Below are 22327 nucleotides of genomic sequence, written 5' to 3'. Positions count from 1 at the left end.
ATTTGAATTTGATTCATATAGATGGAGCTTTTTTTAAATATCTTTGAATTTGTGTTACATTTTTTCCCATGAGGCATTTATACTTTTTGAAATAACTTATAATAGTGCTTATCATATTTTTTCAGATTTTCATTTGTCTCAATTTATTTTTTTTTTTAATTTTTTTTCAACGTTTTTAATTTATTTTTGGGACAGAGAGAGACAGAGCATGAGCGGGGGAGGGGCAGAGAGAGAGGGAGACACAGAACCAGAAACAGGCTCCAGGCTCTGAGCCATCAGCCCAGAGCCCGACGCGGGGCTCGAACCCACGGACCGCGAGATCGTGACCTGGCTGAAGTCGGACGCTTAACCGACTGCGCCACCCAGGCGCCCCCATTTGTCTCAATTTAGATCAGAGTTGTTTTTTTTTTTTTTTTTTTTTTCCCCAAATAATCTCTACACCCATTGTGGGGCTCAAACTCACAACCCGGAGATGAAGAGTTACCTGCTGAACTGACTGAGCCAGCCAGGCACCCGTCCCCTACATAAACTTATGTATCATTAATCGGGCTTTTCTTTCTGGTTTTTCTCTTTTTTTTTTCTTTCTTTCTGGTTTTTCCTGTTGCTTCTGTAATAGATCTTTCTTAGATTCCGGCGTCGTCTAAATCTCCATAAGCATTTTCTTTCTAATGCTAAAGGCAGCTAGAATTTCCTTTTGTATTTGGTGTAAGAGAGGCCCCATTTTTCCCCAGACAGCCCATTTTCTCATCATGGTTTATTGAATAATTCTTCCTCTTTTCCCATTATTGGAAGTAAATGGTGTGGTGTATCCAGCTGGGCACTAGATCGTCCTGTCCCTCAAGACTCCCTGGACATGTCCCTGGCTCCCCCCGCTGCACAGCATCCCTGGGGGTGTGCTCTGCATTTATCCATCCACCCTCCTGCCTGTGGTTAGCAGCTCAGACCTGTCCCCAGAGAATGGGGTTGAGGAGGGTTTGGGCCACTGGAGAATGGCTTACATTCTCACTCCCCTGACACTGGCACAGTCGGTGAACTGTCATCCTGCAAAGTGAATGCTGTTGTGGAGATTGCCACTGGTGCCAGGGTAGACTCTCTGGAGACTTCTCAGAGAAGGCTGAGGATGCGAGGGAAGTGCAGATAATGCTGAGTGCTGTAATAGTTTCTAGAGGTTGGCTGCATTGGGCCCTCAGTGATTGGGAATGCAGACGTGTCATGTATTCATTTAGTTTAGTTTCTTTCCAAACAGTGGCTGTGGTGTACGTTATTAGGTAGCTGATAGTATTTTATTTTTTTTTTAAGAGAGAGCATGAGTGGGGTAGAGAGGCAGAGAGAGAGAGAGAGGATCTGATTTTTTAAAAAAATATAATTTATTGTTAAATTGGCTTACATACAACACCCAGTGCTCATCCCAACAAGTGCCCTCCTCAATGCCCATCACCCATTTCCCCTCTCTCCCCCCCCCATCCACCCTCAGATTGTTCTCTGTACCTAAGAGTCTCTTGTGATTTGCCACCCTCCCTCTCTGTTTGTAACTACTTTTTTCCCCTTCCCTTCCTCCATGGTCTTCTGTTAAGTTTCTCAAGATGCACATATGAGTGAAAACAGAAGGATACTCTCTTTGATTTATTTCACTTTGCATAATACCCTCCAGTTTCATCTACGCAGTTGCAAATGGCAGGACTTCATTCTTTCTCATTGCCAGGTAGTATTCCATTGTATGTATAAACCACATCTTCTTTATCCACTCATCAGTTGATGGACATTTAGGCTCTTTCCATAGTTTGGCTATTGTTGAAAGCGCTGCTATGAACATTGGGGTGCATGTGCCCCTGTGAATCAGAACCCCTGTATCCTTTGGATAAATTCCTAGTAGTGCTGTTGCTGGGTCGTAGGGTAGTTCTATTTTAAATTTTTGAGGAACCTCCACACTGTTTTCCAGAGAGCTGCACCAGTTTGCATTCCCACCAACAGTGCAAGAGGGTTCCCGTTTCTCCGCATTCTCGCCAACATCTGTTGTTGCCTGAGTTGTTAATGTTAGCCATTCTGACACGTGTGAGGTGTTATCTCAGTGTGGTTTTGATTTGTATTTCCCTGATGAGGAGTGACGTTTAGCATCTTTTCATGTGTCTGTTGGCCATCTGGATGTCTTCTTTGGAGAAGTGTCTATTCATGTCTTCTGCCCATTTCTTCACTGGATTATTTGTTTTTCGGGTATTGAGTTTGGTAAGTGCTCTATTGATTTTGGATACTAACCCTTTGTCCGATATGTCATTTGCAAATATCTTTTCCCATTCCGTTGGTTGCCTTTTAGTTTTGTTGGTTGTTTCCTTTGCTGTGCAGAAGCTTTTTATCTTCATAAGGTCCCAGTAATTCATTTTTGCTTTTAATTCCCTTGCCTTTGGGGATGTGTCGAGTAAGAGATTGCTACAGCTGAGGTCAGAGAGGTCTTTTCCTGCTTTCTCCTCTAGGGTTTTGATGGTTTCCTGTCTCACATTCAGGTCCTTTATCCATTTTGAGTTTATTTTTGTGAATGGTATAAGAAAGTGGTCCAGTTTCATTCTTCTGCATGTTGCTGTCCAGTTCTCCCAGCACCATTTGTTAAAGAGGCTGTCTTTTTTCCATTGGATGTTCTTTCCTGCTTTGTCAAAGATGAGTTGGCCATACGTTTGTGGGTCTAGTTCTGGGGTTTCTATTCTATTCCATTGGTCTATGTGTCTGTTTTTGAGCCAATACCATGCTGTCTTGATGATTACAGCTTTGTAGTAGAGGCTAAAGTGTGGGATTGCGATGCCTCCTGCTTTGGTTTTCTTCTTCGATTATTTTGGCTATTTGTGTCTTTTGTGGTTCCATACAAATTTTAGGATTGTTTGTTCTAGCTTTGAGAAGAATGTTGGTGCAATTTTGATTGGGATTACATTGAACGTGTAGATTGCTTTGGGTATTATTGACATTGTAACGATATTCTTCCGATTCATGAGCATGGAAAGTTTTTCCATTTCTTTGTGTCTACTTCAGTTTCCTTCATAAGCTTTCTATAGTTTTTAGCATACAGATTTTTTACATTATTTGGTTAGGTTTATTCCTAGGTATTTTATAGTTCTTGGTGCAATTGTAAATGGGATCAGTTTCTTTATTTCTCTTTTGCTTCATTACTGCTGTATAGAAATGCAACTGATTTATGTACATTGATTTTTGTACCCTGTGACTTTGCTGAATTTATGTATCAGTTCTAGGAGTCTTTTGGTGGAGTCTATGGGTTTTTCCATGTAGAGTATCCTGTCTGCGAAAAGTGAAAGTTTGACTTCTTTGCCAGTTTTGATGCCTTTGATTTCCTTTTGTTGTCTGATTGCTGATGCTAGCACTTCCAACACTATGTTAAACAACAACGGTGAGAGTGGACATCTCTGTCGTGTTCTTGATCAGGGGGAAATCTCTCACTTTTCCCCCATTGTGGATGATATTAGCTGTGGGCTTTTCATAAATTGCTTTTATGATGTTTAAGTATGTTCCTTCTATCCCGACTTTCTTGAGGGTTTTTATTAAGAAAGGATGTTGTATTTTGTCAAATGCTTTTTCTGCATCGATTGACAGGATCATATGGTTCTTTTTTTTTTTTTTTTTTTTAACTTTTACTTATTTTTGAGACAGAGCATGAACCGGGGAGGGTCAGAGAGAGGGAGACACAGAATCTGAAACAGGCTCCAGGCTCTTAGCTGTCAGCACAGAGCCTGACGCGGGGCTCGAACTCACGGACCGCGAGATCATGACCTGAGCTGAAGTCGGCCGCTTAACCAACTGAGCCACCCAGGCACCTTTCTTTTCTTTTATTAATATGATGTATCACATTGATTGATTTGTGAATGTTGAACCAGCCCTGCAGCCCAGGAATGAATCCCACTTGATCATGGTGAATAATTCTTTTTCTATGCTGTTGAACTCGATTTGTTAGTATCTTATTGAGAATTTTTGCATTCATATTCATCAGGGATATTGGCCTGTAGTTCTCTTTTTTTGTTGGGTCTCTGTCTGGTTTAGGAATCAAAGTAATGCTGGCTTCATAGAATGAGTCTGGAAGTTTTCCTTCCCTTTCTATTTTTTTGGGATAGCTTGAGAAGGATAGGTATTATCTCTGCTTTAAATGTCTGGTAGAAGGGGCGCCTGGGTGGCTCAGTCGGTTGGGTGTCCGACTTCGGCTCAGGTCACGATCTCGCGGTCCGTGGGTTCGAGCCCCGCGTCAGGCTCTGGGCTGGTGGCTCGGAGCCTGGAGCCTGCTTCCGATTCTGTGTCTCACTCTCTCTCTCTGCCCCTCCCCCGTTCATGCTCTGTCTCTGTCTCAAAAATAAAAATAAAGGTTAAAAAAAAAAATTTTTTTTTTAATGTCTGGTAGAATTCACCAGGGAAGCCATCTGGTCCAGGACTCTTTATTTGTTGGGAGATTTTTGATAACTGATTCAATTTCTTCACTGGTTGTGGTCTGTTCAAATTTTCTATTTCTTTCTGTTTGAGATTTGGTAGTGTGTGGGTGTCTAGGAATTTATCCATTTCTTCCAGGTTGTCCAGTTTGTTGGCATCTAATTTTTCATAGTATTCTCTGATAATTGCTTGTATTTCTGAGGGATTGGTTGTGATAAATCCATTTTCATTCGTGATTTTGGGTCCTCAGGAGAGAGAGAATTTCAAGCAGTCTCCATGCTTAGCACGGAGCCCACCGCATACCTCAATCCCAAGACCCTGGGATCATGACCTGAGCCAAAATCAAGAGTCAGACACTTAACCTACTGAGCCACCCAGGCACCCCCCAGAGATGTTTCATTTTAAGCTAGGGCTTTGCACCAGTTTCAAGATGCCCCCCACTTTTTTTTAAAGATTAAAAAAAATGTTTACTTTTGAGAGAGCAGGCACAAGCAGGGGAAGGGGCAGAGAAAGGGGGGTCAGAGGATCCAAAACCAGTTCGCTGCAGAGAGTCCGATGCGGGGGCTTGAACTCAAAAACTATGAGATCATGACTTGAGCTGACGTCAGATGCTTAACCAACTATGCTACCCAGGCACCCCTGAAGGTTTTTTTTTTTTTTTTAAAGTACACTCTACACCTAACATGGGGCTCAAACCCACAACTTGGAGATCATGAGGTGCACGCTCTTCTGACTGAGCCTGTTTGGCATGCTCCCCAAATGCCTCTTAATGTTAATCTTCCGTTGTTTGTTACCAGAAATCCAGATGTTACTGATGGAGGCTGGGTTAGCTTTCCAGGGCCCTTTTTCTGGCCTCAGCCTGTTTGTGTCTTCAGCATTTAGTTTGAGGAGTTTGGCAAATTTGTACAATAACTACAGCCTGAAGCAAAACACCCTTATTGAAATTTACTAAGCCCCTGCAGTGAAATAAACAGTGTAACAAAATTTACTAAGTTTATCTCCTATAGCTTAAACTTAATTTTTTTGGGGTCTTTATCCCTATAGTTTCTGCATCTGCTCAACATGAAAGGGGTTAACTAGTGTTCATTCAGCTAATTTGCCTTTCTGAGTCCTCCAGGGGATCCCCTCCCTCCTTGCACATCTCCCAGGCTGCACCTGCTCTGTGGGGTGTGGAACCCAGGGTCCTTGTGTGCAACATGAGCCTTTATCCTAAATCTTAACCTGTAACTTTTCAGTGGAGCCAGGACACCCTGTCTGATACCAGGAGAATGCCTCTGGGCGGAGCCGGTGGGGGGGGGGGGTGTTCTTTGTGTGAGCTCTGAGCCTGTGCAAGTATTTTCAATGTTTCTATGCTGATGAATTGTGCAGAAGTGGTTGGCAGTGATGCAGTGGGAAGGTCTAGGCTTTGGAATGGACCCAGCACTTATCTCTGACCCTGCAAGTTCTTTGTGACTGCATGTAAATGAATATCTGAGCCTTAAAATTGGAAGACAGGGATGATTGTTAATGCAGGTCACCTAGAAGTCACCTAGTCCAGAGTTAAAGCCTCCGGTTGTTATGGCCAGGGGGCTCCTAAAGACTGGAATATAAGTTTTAGATCCATTTAAAGATTGACCCAATTATTTTTATTTTAAAAATATTTTTGATCTCTACATGCATTGTGGGGCTTGAATTTGTAATCTCAGGATCAAGAGTTGCATGCTCTACGGACTGAGCCACCCAGGTGCCCCAAAGATTGATACACCCAAAGAGATTAATCCTTTTAGGATCTCTTTATATATATTATGTACATACAGTGACACAACCAAAAGTGTAAGTTAGAGAGTAAGATGAATGTTTTTTAGAAGTTAAAACTCACGTTATCTATTTCAGCAGTATTTTATGAGATGCCCGTAAAAATACAGATGAGGAACCTTCCCTCTCTCTAGGTATTCTGGTTCTGGTTGGTGTGGGTGGGACTTGGGGATCTACATTTTAAGTTCCTGCTGGGCACTTGGGGGGGTAGGGGATGCTTAGTCCTCCTGAGATGGGTCCATTGAGATAACAATACAGATCGTAACTAACACCTATTGAATGCTTCCTGTGGGCTCGGAATTTTTTGCTCACTCGATTACATTTAATGTCCCTGTTAATCCTCAATTGTATAAGACCATGAATATGTCATACTGGAGGAAATCCAGGCCCAGAGGGGTTGGTTATGTAACTTGTCTGGGACCTGTAGCGAGGAGGAGGGGTAAGTCACTGCCCCAGCTGGTACCCTGCCCACAGTCCGCAGCACACACAGTGGCCACCTGTTCTCAGGCTCCTGTCTCTGTCTGCCTGCCTTTAGCTCCGACAGGTTAACACTGGTTGACCAAAGAAATAAATGAGTATGCTGACTATCCAGCAGATATTTAAAAGTCATGTTAGTGAGTGAGTTTGCTCTTCACAGATGTTTGTATGTGAAACACATTTTCCTACCCTGTCTCCATCATGCCGTCTCCTGAATTGCCATGTGTTTTCTTGTCCATCCAGTTATTAAGACATGAATCTGTCCGTTTTTTTTTTTTAATTTTTCAAATGTTTATTTTTGAGAGAGAGTGTGTGAGTAGGGGAGGGGCAGAGAGAGAGAGGAAGACACAGAATCTGAAGCAGTCTCCAGGATCTGAACTGTCAGCACAGAGCCCAAAGCAGGGCTCGAACTCATGAGCAGCGAGATCATGACCTGAGCCGAAGTTGGACGCTTAGCTGAGCTGACTGACTTAGCTGACCTGAGCTTAGCCGACCTGAGCTGACTGAGCCACCCAGGGGCCCAGAACCTGTCTGTTCTCAAGGACTTTGTCTTCTGACATCAAATCCCATTGATTCAACTTTAGACATGCCCTTTGAGTCCTTCATTCAGCAAGTGTTTCCTGAATGTGAGTGTGTGAGAGCCCAAGGGAAGGCGGACACCTCTGAGCCTGTATCCCTCTCCTGTTCCAGCCTCAGCTCATGCTCTTGGCTTTTCTTCCTCCCAGCGGATCTTCCTACTTCCAGTCTTTACCCTAAAACAAATCCTTGCCATCCTCCTGCTTAAAAACCTCTGCTACTCTTTACTGCTTTCAAGAACAGTTCTTAAGAGTGGCATTTAGAATTCTTCAGAACCTGCTTTTTGAGTCTCCTCTTCAACAGTTTCTCACTATGAGACTTTTCGGATGAGGTGAGGCAGATTTTGTAACTATTCTGCCTGTGCAGGTCCCCCCGAGCCAGGATTGGGGTCCTGACTGAAGAGAGGCAGCTGGCTCTCAGTGAACCCCTGGGTTCACAACCAGGGTTGTGGGAGCGGATGGGGGAGAGCAAGGCTGAAGCCTGTGTGGCTTTCTCAGCACCATTGCCCAAGGCACATTTATACAGCACTGAGCCCTGATCCTGGTTACAGTGGAACAGCGCCCCATCTGAAGCTAAAAGTGCCTGGGGATAAATCTGACTCTACGACTCCCCTGACCATGGGCAAATAAAGTGGGAATAATCGTTGTCCGCATCCCATAGGGTTGTTGAGAGTATGAAATGAACCAGACACTGGTAAACAGAATGGTGTCTGACAGATAGTGAGCAGTGAATACATATGAAAAGGTAGCTATGTTACCTTAGCATTTGTAACCTAACATTTTTGTTTGTGTATTGCCGTACTTTTTTTCTTAGATACAGAATCAATGTAAATTTCAGAATCTCATTCCTTACCCAAGGAACATAATCTGGGGCTTGGGGGGAGAGCTGTTGGCATCCTGAAATCAGAATTTTTTAACAGGATTCTGGGTGACTCAGATGCTTAAGGTTTGGGAACCACTTTTCTGAACTCTTTCGCAGCCCTTAAAATCCATCTCTGAGAGCACAGTGGGAGGCCAGGGGTACTGATTCAGCCCCTTTGTGGTTTAGGTAATTCGTTCAGCCAACATTTGAGTGCCTTTCTCGTTGCTGCATTCAAATCCATAAAAATAACATTCCTGTTCTCAAAGCACTCACACAGTCTTGTCTGTTTAATTCTGTAAATAGTGCTAGTTGCTGAACAAAACAAGCCTGAAATCTTAGTAATTTAGTTAAAAAACAAAACAAGCCACACTTAATCTCATGTTTATAGTCTGTTTGGGGTTGGTGGCAGTGGGGAACCACACTGTACATTTGTTCAGTCGCTGGACTTTTCATGTCTTGTGGCTTGGTCCTCTCCATTGAGTCCTCTTTATTCAGCTGGAAAGAAGTTGTATGTGGCTGGTTTCTGTGTTCGTGGCGTGGAAGTGACCTACGTCATTTACGCTTACATTTTGTGGGCCAGGTGTCAGTCACCTGGTCACCTCTGACCATAAGGTGGACTGGGAAGTGTGATCCATGTGTCTAATCACAACACGTCAGGCGTGCGCTGTTGTAGGGCAGAGTTGTGCTCCCATGGTAGCGGTTGCGTGAGGAAGGTGGGCGTGTGTGGGACACAGATTTGTGGAAAAGGGGTAGTGTGTCCTGAGAACATCGAGAAATGTTGTGGATGCCCCTCAGTCATCTTGCCCCTCCCTGCTACCTCGTAGTGTTTGTTACAGTCGTTCAAGACCATGTTCCTCCCCTTTTACATCTTAGCCAACCAACTTTCATACTTACCTCTTGTCCCCAGTCTTGTACTGCATGGACTTAACTTCTCATTCCATTTCCTGGTTCCATGGCCACTTCTCTGCTGGCCTCTTCATGGGGCTAGTTTCTGTCTGCTCTTTTTCCCCAAGCTAGCTCCTGTCTGCCCTACTTCCAATGTCAGGGAATTACACGGTTGCACAGTAGAGTTCTTCACTCATACTCAGTACAGGAATCCCTTCCAGACATTGCGCAATGGGCAGTGTCTCTTATGCCTTCATACCGAAATACCAGAAATGTTGTATTAAGCCAGTTTTCTTTTGGGCAGTTTCTAGCCATCTGTACCGTGTGTGTGTGTGTGTGTGTGTGTGTGTGTGTGTGTGTGTGTGTGTGTGTGTGAGAGAGAGAGAGAGAGAGAGAGAGAGAGAGAGAGAGAGAGAGAGAACACAGCACATTGACTCCCCCCCCTCACATGATGGCCTTGTGGTATTCAAAGACCACTGTCATGGACCCATTAAATATTTCAGAGAATTGTCTCTAGTTCCTAGGATGCCTTTAAATGGCAGGGTTTTCAGACCCTCTTCCATCTGGCCGAACTGAATGTGCCTTGGTTTATCAATGTCTTTATATTAATGTGGCTTCTAGAACTAGACCTACTATTCTAGGTTTGCTCTGGCCAGAGGTAGTATTTTAACACTTTGACAATTTAACAAATATTTTTGAGTGCTTACTACACTCTAGGTAATGTTCCAGACTAGGGGTTGGCAAACTGTGACCTGTAGGTCACATCCAGCCTACTGTCTGTTTTTGTAAATAAAGTTTTATTGGAATGAGCCTATGCTCATTCATTTGTATATTGTCTGTGGACTACAACAGTGGAGTCAAGTAGTTGCAACAGAGACTGTATGACCTGCAAAGCCTAAAATATCTATTTCTTTATTCCTATTCTATCTGTTTCTAGCCATAATTATGATCTAGTTCTTTATAGAAAATGTTTGCCTGTCCCTGGTCCAAATTTTCAGTATATAACAGTGAACGAGATAGGTAACAGTCCCTGCCTTCACTTGACTTAAATTCTAGTGAGAGAACAAATAATAAACAAGATAAATAGGTAAAACATAGTAGGTTATAGGTGCTAAGAAGAAAAAATGAGGCAGGGAAAGGGGTCAGGAGTATGTGTATGGGAAAGAGAGGTGGCAGGTTTAGCCAGGGTGGCAAGGGACAGCTTCACAGAGAAGTCCTGCACATTCTGGGGGAGTACCCAGTGCAAGAGAGAAGGTCTGGAGGGCTCTGTTGGCCATTGGAGGTCTTTGGCTTTCCTTGGAGTGAAGTGGGGACCGCTGGAGAGTTTTGAGAAGAGACACGACATGGTCTGCTCAGGATTTAGTAAGATTATTCTGGCTGCTGTATTGAGAATAGACTGAAGAGCGCCATGGGCAGAAGCAGGGAGACCGGCAGGAGATTCCATGGTGGTTCAGGCAAGAGGTGAAAGTGGCTTTGACCAGGAGGATGGTGGGAGTGGCGGTGGTGTGGAGTTGGATTCAGGGAAGAGCTTATTCGAAGGTAGAGCTGGGCATCTTGGATATTAGGCTGTGGAACTTGAGAGGAAGAGACAGGCAGCGTTGCCTCTGGGTTCAGCCTGAGCACCTGGAAGGATGGAGTCGTCATGAAATGAGCTGCTGAAGGCTGCAGGAGGACCTGTTGGAGAAGAGCAGGAGTTTGGTTTTGATTATGTTAAGTTTGAGATGCCTGCTGCACACTTAAGTAGAGAGGTTGAGTAGGCAATTGGTCATGAGTCGGGGCTCAAAGGAAGAAGTCTGGGCTGGAGGTGAAATTTCGGTATCATGAGCAGTGTGTGCAGTTGGGATATATTGGACACACGGTCAACTGACGTCAGAGTCCCTGGGACTTATCCACACGCAAACCTCTGTTGTGTCTCTGTTTAAGTTTATTTTGTTGACGTCAGAGTTTTAGCATCTCATTGTTGTCAGTTGGAAGTTCTTTGAAAACTTTTGTAGTCTAAATGCCAGAAAGGGCAAGTCTTGGAACAGTCCTGTGGGTTGTGGCTGATCCACTGATGAACACTGGGGAGTAGATTAAGTTGGCCACAGTTGTTGGGGGAGGTCATGTTATCTGTCTTATGGGAGTCCAGAGGTATTGTATCTACTGGGTAGTCATTATGAAATCCTACAAAAAAGGAATTGACATTAGGTTGGCATGATTTCCCATTTTGTTAAAAAAAAATTATTTTAATAAAAAAAGTTTTTAGAAAGCGTGTGAGCAAGGAGAGGGACAGAGACAATCTTAAACAGGCTCCATACTCAGCACGGAGCCCGATGAGGGGCTCAATCCCACAACCCTGGGATGATGACCTGAGCCAAAATCAGAGTCGGATGCTCAACCCACTGAGCTACCCAGGTGTCCCATGCATGATTTCCTCTTAAGCTGGCTCTTGTGAGGTCTTGCTTACATGTACTTACAGATGCCTCCTTCAAAAGATTGTTGATGTGTATTATTTCTATTAAGCTTGCTAGTTCTCTTGTGTCTTAAGTTCTTACTAGTTAATACATAGCAGTATCTCAACCCTCACAAAAAATGAATTGCCTGGGCCCTCTGTAGGTAAACTTGAATTATCTCTGGGGGTGGAACCCAGGCATCAGTATTTCAAAAATATTCCCTGTGAGTTTCTGATGGACACTGATTAACAGTTTCCCAAAGTCCCAGTTTCAAGGACCACTGACTGATTAACAGTTTCCCAAAGATCAGTCACCTTTCTGTGCATATTTCCATTTTTCTGGTCAAGGGTCCTGAACTGCTCTCATCCTCAAAGCATGAGATCCTTTGCTGCAGGTTCCTCTCAGAGCACGAGAACTGGTACCATAGGGTGTATTTTCAACCCCACGTGGACTCAGCAAGGGATTGGGCAGGAAGGGGGCTTGGTATATGGAAGTCTTAGAGATACTCAGTTCTTAGATCTTTATCTAACTCCTTGTTGAAGCTGGCCGTGTCCTCCTTTTGCCCAGACAGGACATCCGGGAGCTTGGAATTGAGTCAGGTCTGACTGTTTCCAGAGCACGAGCTTCCGCCTCCACGTTGCTGTGTTTATTTTTTCCTCCTGGTCAGACAAGGATGCCTGGATTGAGTTTAGGAGGGTAATTGACTGGCTATCCCACATTTGTCAATTAAAAGCCTGTGAATATAAAACTGCCCACTTAGGCGCCTGGGTGGCTCAGTTGAGTGTCCAACTTCAGGTCAGGTCATGATCTGACGGCTCCTGAGTTCCAGCCCTGTGTTGGGCTCTGTGCTGAGAGCTTAGAGCCTGGAGCCTGCTTCAGATTCTGTGTCTTCTCTCTCTCTCTCTCTCTCTCTCTCTCTCTCTCTCTGCCTCTCCACCGCTTGCTCTTTTTAAAAAAAAAAATTTTTTTTAAAACTACTCACCTAATGAATTTTATTTGCAGATGTTTATTGGTACATTCTATTGGTCAGAAGGTGACTGAGATTGTATGATAAGCCCAATTGACCACCTCTTTTAAAGTCTTCTATTGAAGCCATTCTTCACCAAGTGGCCCGTGTGCGTTTCTGTCTGTCCTTAATGTAAGAATTTGTAGAAGGGAGATTTATTGATGGCCTAAAATTTTAGGCTGGGCCTTCTTCTCAGTGTCACAGAACCAAATGTGGTATTTATGAGAACTCTGAGTGTTCATTATATGCTATTTGTTCACCTGTAAAACAGATAAATGTATTTTTATTTTTAATTAGTTAATTTTAAAGTTTATTTTGAGAGAGAGGGAAAGAGACAGCAGGAGTAGGGGGAGGCAGTTGTGGCAGGGGGGCAGAGAGAGGGAGAGAGGGAATGAATGAATCTGAAGCAGGTTCTGTACTATCAGCGCAAAGCCCAATGCTGGGCTTGAGCTTCCAAAACGTGAGATCATGACCTGAGCTGAAACCAAGAGTCAGATGCTTAACAGACTGAGCTGAGCCACCCAGGTTCCCCCCCCCCCCACACCCCCTCCCCCCCAGCCCCGACTCCCATTTTAAGTGAATTTTCCGTTATTCGGTTTCCCAGGAGAGAGCATCAGACTAGAGCCAGAGGACCTGGGTGCTAGTCCGTGATCATGTACTTATTAGTTGTGTGACCTTTGGCAAGACACATAATCATTTCAGGCTTCAGTATTCTCTTCTACAAATTGGGAAAATTAAACTTAATCTCGGTATGTTCTCGAAGTTATGTTTTAAATATAATAAACGAATAGAATTCTCTACACTTATTTTTCATCCCCACTTGTAGTCTGGCAGGGCAAGTCAGCAGGGAGGTGTTGTGGAAGTGGTGTCGTGTGTAATGTCCATCTCCGCTGCATGGAGAAGTGACCTGTTTGCAACTGCTCCGCAGAGATTAAGATCTATTAAAAAGCCACAAAGGAGAATATAATTTATACCCAGAACTGGGCAACTAGCTGTGGAAGCACTTTGAAAATTATCAGGTGAGGGGCACCTGGGGGGCTCAGTCTGTTCAGTGTCTGACTTTGGCTCAGGTCGTGATCTCGCTGTTCTTGAGTTCGAGCCCCACATCAGACTCTGTGCTGACAGTTCAGAGCCTGGAGACTGCTTTGGATTCTGTGTCTCCCTCTCTCTGCCTCTCTCCTGCTTATGCATTCTCTCTCTCTCTCTCTCTCAAAAAAATAAAAACATTAAAAAAAGAAAGAAAATTATAAGGTGGTGGTAACTACATCCACCAGAAGTCTTCTAGAAAGCAGTTTCACAGCAGAGCAAAGTGGTTGAAACTGCTCAAGTCCTAGCTTCTGGCACCTGCCTTTCTGTTAATGGTGCCAACACCCTGATCTTGGACTCCAACCCTGCAGAGCTGTGAGAGACTACATTTTTGTTGTTTAAGTCACCCTGGCTGTGGTATTTTGTTGGGGAGCCCAAGCCGACCGAGGCACCCCACATGCCCCACGGAGATCTTGGTTGGAGTTAGTGCCCCTGGTTGTCATTGATCAGAGCTGTTTTGTTTTGTGGTCATTTGTGCGTTATTACACTGAGTCACTAAGGATTCTGACCCCGCAGCCTTAACCTTCTACTTGACCTGCTTATTACAGACCTGCTGACTCCCAAATTTTGATTCGAATTCAGGTAAAAATCCCCGAAACTTTTCAGACTTGGTGGCCATCCCCTTCAGCCCTTCAGAGTACCTTACTCAGGAGGAGAAGGAGTTCTGTCCCTGGACAGGCGGGCGTTCCAAGGACCATTCCTGCTCTTGACGTTAGATCACTCACTACTGTTGCTGTTAGTGCCCCAGAACCAGGTTTGTGCATCCGGTGAAGGGCCGTCTAGTGTAAGTTAGGTTCTTTAAGGCGGTGAGATAACTCAGACTTGTGCTCTGAACTTTCTCTCTTACGTCTACATGCAAATTTAACCAAATGGTTTTGCTTCTGGGAAAGCCCCATGCAAGTCCTTCATGTATCCAGTGTTAATATTGGGTAACAGATGGCCCGGTTCGCTGGCAAACCCGGAAGCCTCTTGCCTCTCCCCCTTTTGAATATGATGCATTTTACGGTTTTCCTTGAAACCAGTATCTTGAAGAGAAAATTAGTCCCTCTGAGTAAGCCACATTAGGATCCTCTCCCTCCTTTCTCTCCTCTCTCTCTCTCTCTCTCTCTCTCTCTCTCTCTCTCTCTCTCTCCCCCTTGAGTGGATGTTGGTCATCTCTGCTAGGAGCCGCTCAGAAAGTGAATTGAAGTCTTGCAGGGAAATTCTTTGCGGCTGCCTCATCTGCACGGTTCCTCGCGAGGGCGGGATTCCTTTCCTGTAAGGGGGAGGCACCGGCTCTGAGAAGCTTCCAGGAAGGATGAGGTGCAGCAGGAAGGAATCCCACAGAGCAGCCGACTCACACGCGCTTTTGAAGAGGGAATGAATCGCCTTTGGCTTCTCGGAAGCCGCGTCCCCCCCCCCCAGGGCAAAGCAGAGCAGAGCGAGCAGCGCAGCAGCTTGGCTACTAAACGTCAGGCCGCGGGGAAGGTGGTGCGTGAGGGGGCGGGGCTCGCCTCGGTCAGATGAAACTCGGACTGGAAAATTTGAGGTGAACCGGAGGCAGGCCAACATGAGCTAGCCCTGGGTCACGCAGACAGAAGGTCTGGTTCAAAGCCATTACGCGGTTTCCTCTCTCACAGCAAATTCCTGGCAAGAATTTCAGGCGAGAGGTGGACGTGAGCGCGGCGCCCTGTGTGCTGAGGGGCCGCCCGCGCCAAGCCGGGTGGACACTGTAAAGACCAGGGAAGCCGGCACGTTCTTCCAGGACCCTCGCCCCCGGGCGGGCGGCCGCGTGGCCGCAGCTCCTCCCCGTGGCTCCTGGGGAGCTGGTGGCGGCTGGGGGTCCCATGCCACGCTTCCTGCCCGTTCTGTGCTCCCTTCCTCCTCCCGCCCCGTGTTCCTGCCCGTCTCATGCTCTCTGGAACCATCTCTGCTTCCTCTGCCCCCTCGCATGCTCAGCCCCGTTTACTGGTTTCCACGGAAATCCATCGGCAGTGGGGTTTGGGGATTTTTGGAGGTGGAGGAGTATTGGGTGGGCTTTGCCCCGTTCCCCTCCATGTTCTCTCAGTTCCCTTCCCTCTCTGATGTCCCCCCCCCCCCCCCATCGTGGGCACAGCCCTTCTGATCACTCCAGGACTTTGAGCAGTTTTCCATCTTACTGTGTCAGTTCCTGCAGAGCTACCTCAACTGTGATAACGTTTGCCTCCAGCCGAGGAAACAGGCGCAGAGGTTGAATTTTGCGCCCAGAGTAACGCGACTTAGTAAATGGAGCGGACGGGGCTGTGTGGCCAGCTTCAGCGGCAGAAGTCACATGCAGAGGTCCTTGGAAGGCAGAAGAGGGAGAGTTACATTCAGGCGTGGGTTAGCATCAGGAGCTGGTGTGGTGCAGGAACGCCTTCTGGGGACAGGTGGTGCTTGTAAAACTACATGGTGTTTTAGTTTGTGCAGAAATTCTCCTTCCTGTCCTTAAATCCCTAAAAGAAGCGCACCTCCAGAAGCATATTGCATTACAGACAATGACTTCTTTCCTGGGCTTAGTGATCCCGTGTGGATATTCACGCCCTGCCTTGACTTCAGATGTGGCCCCTGGCTCCTGATGGATTTTATCAGCCTTGGGTCCGATTGTAGAGAAAAGGGTTTGTGTTCTTTGTTATCCGGGTCTCCTAATAGGCCACCATCCTATGTGTTATTCTGGCATCTTTGTTCTTTAAGGATGTGCATGGTTTGGTGTGCCAGCCTTTCTCCTACCCCCGCCCTGGCCACAAAAGGAAAAGAAACCCTACTTTGATTGGGTAGGAAATCAGATTAATAATAACATTTTTTGATTGCCTGATGTCCTAGAGCTGTCACCAGTCTCTGTTGTTGTTAATTTTTCTTTTCACCTGTACCATGTGGTTCTAACTCTTGGTTTGCCCAGGACAGCCCTGGTTTACATCCTTTATCACACTGTCATTGTTAACAGCACTTCCTTTTACTCTTCAGAGGGTCTTAGATCGGGTGATAAATAATATCGCTTTAACTGAGCTGAAGTTCATATTCCATAAAATATGCCCCTCACCCCGCCATGGAACTTGGGCAGCAAATGTGGTCAAGGGTGATGCCAATATTTGCTAAACTTTTACGAGGAGTAATCGCTAATCAAAACCTATGATCACCCCCACCTAAGCGGGTACCCTTGGACCTGTGACCTGTGCTTTATGCGGAAGAATGACGGCTGTGAAAGTTACAGGGAGAGCGTGTGGTCCTGGAGGCGGCCCTTCACAGACCAGGCTGCAGGAGCGTTGACAGGAACGTCTCATGGGTGGTCCAGTTCGTGCGGGCTGGAGGGACAATACCCAAAGGGGTCTCCCAGGGTGTATGTGAGTCCAGCCGTTGTAGTCAAGCACTTAGCTTCGCAGTGTGAGACAGAGCAAGCTGGACAGGAGGCCGCGACCAGGGGTCTGTGCTGAGCTGTCTGGGAACCAGGAAAGTCCCTCAAGGTGACACAGACCTTCACTGTCATGGCTGGCTTGGCTGATCACCTGGTTCCAGAACTTTTGGGTGGGCTGATGCCTGAGGGGCCCTACACTTGGGGTCTGCGGAGCTGATGGAGGCTGAGAAGTGGTGCGTTTGTACTTCACCATGGCCAATTAACTGTGTGTGCTCTTGGCCAGATCCAGTCCGAGCCAGTTTCTGTATTCATCGGTGGAACATACTGCTTACTAGTAACTCTGTGGGTGGACAGGAGGGGTCCTGAAGCCCAGCCACCACTCCCAGATTCCCTCATTCACTCCCTTCTCCAGGACACTAGAGGACAATCTTTTCTGACCTCTGCTCAATTAGAAGCAAATGCTTAGTGTTTCGCCCTTTTTCTGTAAATGCCTTAGACCTTAGGGCTTCCTACTTGCTGTTCTTTTTGCTTGGAACACGCTGACCCTGCTCTCGTCCTTGGGGTCTTGGTCCACGCCTGGCCTCTGAGAGCCCGGCCTCCTCTCCCTAGCCAGCCTAGCCATCCCGTCCTCAGCCACATACATCTCTTTGCTTTATTTTCTGTCTGATCATGGTCATTGTTCTGAACCTCCCTTAGTTTGGTTTTCCCCTGCTTCCCTTCCTGAGTGTGAGCTCTGTAGAAGATGCTATCTGTGGTCTAGAATCTAGAAAAGTGCTTGTCCCGTGGTGGACAAGCACTTAAGACTTCATTTAAATTAGTGAATGTTAAAATTCCTGTTTCTTACAGTCCTGTTGTTGAGATTCCTGGTTTAAAAAAAAAAGTGAGTTGTGGGTTGCATTTTTTTTTTAATTTTTAAAAATTTTAATTAAAAAAAATTGTTTTTAATGTTTATTCATTTTTGAGAGAGCGCAAGCAAGGGAGGGGCAGAGAGAGAGAGGGAAACACAGAATCCGAAGCAGGCTCCAGGCTCTGAGCTGTCAGCACAGAGCCCGACATGGGGCTTGAACCCACTAACCATGAGATTGTGACCTGAGCTGAAGTCAGACGCTTAACCTGTTGAGCCACCCAGGCGCTCCCCCCCCCCCCCCCCGCCTTTTTAATTAATAAAGTTGTCGCACACATGCTGTGCTTTGAGAGCGTTGGAGGGCTGCTTCTGCAGGGATGAGGGAGGAAGATGTCATTTGGCTCTGGCCTCTTTGGAGGGAGAAAGGAGGTGCATCTCCTCTGCTCCTGGGTTACACAGTTGGGTGCTCACTGTTGTTCTCCACTCTTGCAGGGCGTATGTGGGAGGAGCGGTCTGTCTTCCCTCTGAGTCCCCTTCCTCCTGATGAAGTGCCGGTGACCTTCATGGAGGGATGAGGAGCAGAGGGGCTTGCTAGAGGGACTCGGATTTGCCTGGGAACGGCATTCAGATGGCTGGGGTTGATTTAGGATGGGGGACAGAGGACGGATGGGAACCAGGGGTGACAGGCCGTGTGTAAAGTATCTCCGTGTGGTATTCCCTTCACTTACTGACTAAACCCGCTTGTGTTGTTTTCAGTTGCCTTTTTTTTTTCCCACCACTGAATTTTTGTGGTTATAGGAAACGTATTTCAAAGCGAATGGGAGGAGATCCTAAGATTATTAAGAAAGCTGTTTTAGCATGTCCTGAGATTCCCTATGGAGTTTTCCCTCTTCTGCTTCCTACGGAGTAAGCCCTTTAACAGACCGTGTACAGAGGCTTTTCAAGGGATATTTTTGTTCTTTCTGAATACGCAGCTATTCAAGCTGAGGGTTGGTATGTTTGTAGTTGACCTAATGTTTCAAAGAATGAACTAGTTTAGCTGGAATTTTCCTAAAAGCTGTCCCATTGACATAGTATTGCCTAAATAGAAAAGTGTATGATTTATAATTAGCTTTTCCCCCCTTAACTCTGAATAACAGGCAGAGAGGTTCTTACATTTTAACTTGGTGTTATCGTTTTTGGACAGCTGTTCTCCATGTTGTGTATAAAATATGGTACACACCGGTCTTCTTTTTTCTGGTCCAATTGTTTTTGCTTGTCAGAAGTGGCCAACGCATTCCGTATTCCAGGTCTGGAATCACTGCCGAGAGCTCTAAACTGATGCCTAGAAGAGAGATGGAAGGGGATAGTCCTGGAGGACTGATTTGGTGTGGAAGAGCGGTTTCAAGTTCAGGGCCAGCCCGAGCAAGCAAGCACCGGGAGACTTTTTGATCACACCTTCACTTCTGCCTTGGGGCTGCGAGAGCCTTGTATGTTTTGTTTGTGGACTTTAAGCAATCTGTTATTACCTTGTGGATAATTACCAGAAATATGAAATTATATGTGTTTATTAACCTTTGCCTTTTCTCCTAAATCTAGGGTGGGGACATTATAAAAATTAAAGGAAAAACTAGGCTCTACTATGTTAATTTGTTATTGTGTTTACTTGAAGTAAAATCTTAGCTGTGTAACCACCTGCCCTTTCCCTCCACACTTCGTACCGTTTGCCAAAAAATAATTTTGGACTGTACGGCAACCCAGGCAAGGGGCTGACGTCTCCATCAGTGTTCCACTGGGGCCTTAAATAATAAAACTCGTTTTGCTGTGTGATGGTCTAGAGAGAAATCTGATGGCCAGGCCAGAGGAGAAGGGAGCTTGGGCAGAAATAATAGCCCAAGCAGACACGTTAATAAAATCCTGGCATCAGCTGGAAAAAGCCTGGAGAGAGCAAGAGGGTCTGTGGTGCTAAACCAAGTTCTAGGCCCCCGTTCACTCAGTAGAACAGAAGGACACGCACCAAATACTACCTCTGGATGTTTTGCCTTTAATTTTAACTTTTTGTATTTTTACTGATCTACTTCTTCAGGGAATTGAAGGCATGACTTTGCCTGATAGGTGGGCCTGAAGAGTCATGACCCCAAGGGAGGGGACAGGCACAAAAGGAAGCAATAACGAGGGATGCCATTCAGGACTTCACACCCGAGCCAAGCTGACAGAGCTTCCGCGAGGCTGGGCAAGCTGGAGCTGCCCCTGAAATTAGGCCCGGGATCCGTGAAGGCTGAAAGAGTCACCAGGAAAAGAAAATGTTTAAGGACCATAACACCACATGCTGTTTGGAGACTTCAGGAAAAAAAAAAATGTTGGGAAGTTTTTGGGGAGATTTCCAAATCTAAATGACTTTTGAATTAGAGAAAACTGATGGCAGTAGATACTTCTTCCTGAAGTTTTTGGGCTAAATATCTGCCTTTCTTTTTTTGAAAGCAGAAAATCAATGAGTTCACACATTGGGTGTATGTGTGTTATTTCTGGGTTAAGTGGAAGGTGTGTAGATTTGTCTAGCATGTGCTGTTCGCTATACCAGGCACTTGGGAGGAAGTGAAAAAAGTAGAAACAACCTGTGGCCTGGTGGGGCTTCTTGTCAACTCCGAGCAGAGGGGATTGCTCTTGGAGCTCATGTTTGCTTATGGAATTTGTGGAATTTCAAGAGAGGCTGGGCCGGGCGCTGCCTGTGAAACGTTTGTCTGAGGCACACGAACGTGGAAAACCTTGTGAGTGTATTTCACCACAAACACCCGATGTGCCCCCTGCTAACGTTCTTCTCAGCTGAACCCTAAGAGCATCTCCCCCAAGGAAGCTCCCTCAGGTGTGTCCTTGACGTTAACCAGCCTGTGCTCTTTGAGTGCGGTCAGTAATTTAGATTTCTCAGCAGTTCAGATTCGAATGGCTTTTTCTTAGTGGGCAGAGCTTGCTTGGAACTCTTGGGTGGTTGGGAGCTTCTTGGCTTTGGGGCATGTTTTCCAGGATTTTGGCTAATGGCGATGGAGGGCAGACAGAGTCCTGTTCCCCTCCTGCAGGTTCGTGCGAAGCCACACCACGCGTTGGCCCGCTGTCTGTCCTGTAAAAAGAAAAGGATGGATAATAAACAAATGAATGAACAAACATTTAAAAAAAATAGAAAAACAACCTAAAGTTTTTGTTAAATATTTTGAGAGAGGGAGAAAGAGCACGCGTGAGGAGGGGAGGGGCAGAGACGGAGAGAGAGAATCCCAAGCTGACAGCACAGAGCCTGTTGCGGGGCTCGATCTCACGACCGAGATCATGAGCTGAGCCAAAATCAAGAGTTGGATGCTGAACCGACGGGGCCACTCAGGTGGCCCAAAGTTAAGTGAGCTTGAACTTCAACCCAAGACAGTCCCACTGCATACAGAGCATCTCAAAGTATCGTTGGGGGTTACTACCAAGTTCTCATCTGCTTCCTGCAAATCCAGGACAAACAGTGGTATTCCAAGGGCTAAGGTGATACAAATATTTGCCGAGGTTTTATAGGCAAACCATTTGTTGATCATCGCTGTGGCCTCGGGGAGTAAACAGTCTCCGTGGGGGTTTCTTTCTCAAGAACAGCGTGGCTGGTGGAGGGACTGTGAACCCAGGGCCCCCATGTGACCTTTGTGCTCTCTCCTCCTAGGCCAGCTGCCACGGTTTCCGTGCGGTGGCAGTGACCGTCTTTGCCAATCTCACTGTTGACAGCCCCGTCCTCTGACTCAGGGTGGCAGATACTGTTGTTGATAGAAGCCGGCCAGCCCGTATCACATTGCACACACTAATGTAATCTGTCTACAGTTGTCTTGGCATTCATTTGCGAGCTGTGCTTTAAGACTGGAGTTAATCATAGGTCTGAGTTTAACTTTGTCACAGGTCAAGAGAGGCAGGCCAGCTGGCTGTTTTCTCGGTTGGGGCTTTTATGCTGTGTCTGCCACTGCTCATGATTTGATCACCGTCTCTGAGGCATCAGAAAGGAGAGCCTCTCCTGCGGGGGGCTCTGCCTAGGACCCTCACTCCTGCAACTGTGGTCCGCAAGCCAGGCCCATTGCCAGCACCTGGTGCTTGGAAATGCAGAGTCTCAGGCCAGGCCCCAGATTGAGCGAATCAGAATTCGAGTCTTAACAGATCCCACGCGATGCACCTGCGTGGACATAGGCCGGGCTCCTGTCGGTTGAAGCTGGGTTGCTACGTCCTCCAGGTTTGGGTGGGTGGGAAGAGGGGGAGTGTGGAGAGGTGTGTACAGTTTTAAGGCCTGAGCCCTGCATGTGAGTGGCACGCATTCCCTCCTCTCCGGTGCCACGTGGTTGCACCTAACTGTAAGAGGAGGCTAGGAAATAGAGTCAGACCCTGAGCAGGGAATAAGGGGAGAGGGGGAGAGACTCCCAAATGGGCCAGGGGGTGGATTAGGTGGGCTGTGCTGTGGGTGTGGTTCATTGCTCAGCAGATGCCCATCTGTGCTTCCGCTGCTCCTTTTCTAGGGCTTTTTCTTTCTTTCCCTTTGTTTTATAAAAGTTTATAGGTAAGCTTTTTAAAAGCTTATTTACTTTGAGAGAGAGCGCACGAGTGGGTAGGTAGGGGCAGAG

General features: G+C 46.2%; 1 protein-coding gene and 1 long non-coding RNA gene across 6 annotated transcripts in view; one reads left to right on the top strand and one right to left on the bottom strand.

The window, feature by feature from the left end:
* Nucleotides 1-22327, top strand: part of ABCC4 (ATP binding cassette subfamily C member 4) — a 262924-nt gene that overhangs the window by 4135 nt on the left and 236462 nt on the right. The gene's annotated exons all lie outside the window — the stretch shown is intronic.
* LOC123384688 lies at nucleotides 9621-18959 on the bottom strand. The gene is made up of 3 exons (XR_006596149.1): nucleotides 18879-18959; nucleotides 12421-12704; nucleotides 9621-10680 (listed from the first exon to the last, which is right to left on the bottom strand). It is a non-coding gene; the product is annotated as an uncharacterized LOC123384688 (long non-coding RNA).

Source organism: Felis catus, chromosome A1 (genome assembly GCF_018350175.1).
Source record: "Felis catus isolate Fca126 chromosome A1, F.catus_Fca126_mat1.0, whole genome shotgun sequence".
NCBI lineage: Eukaryota > Metazoa > Chordata > Mammalia > Carnivora > Felidae > Felis > Felis catus.
The sequence above is the reverse complement of the archived record's forward strand: the minus strand, read 5'-3'. Positions and strand labels throughout refer to the sequence as shown.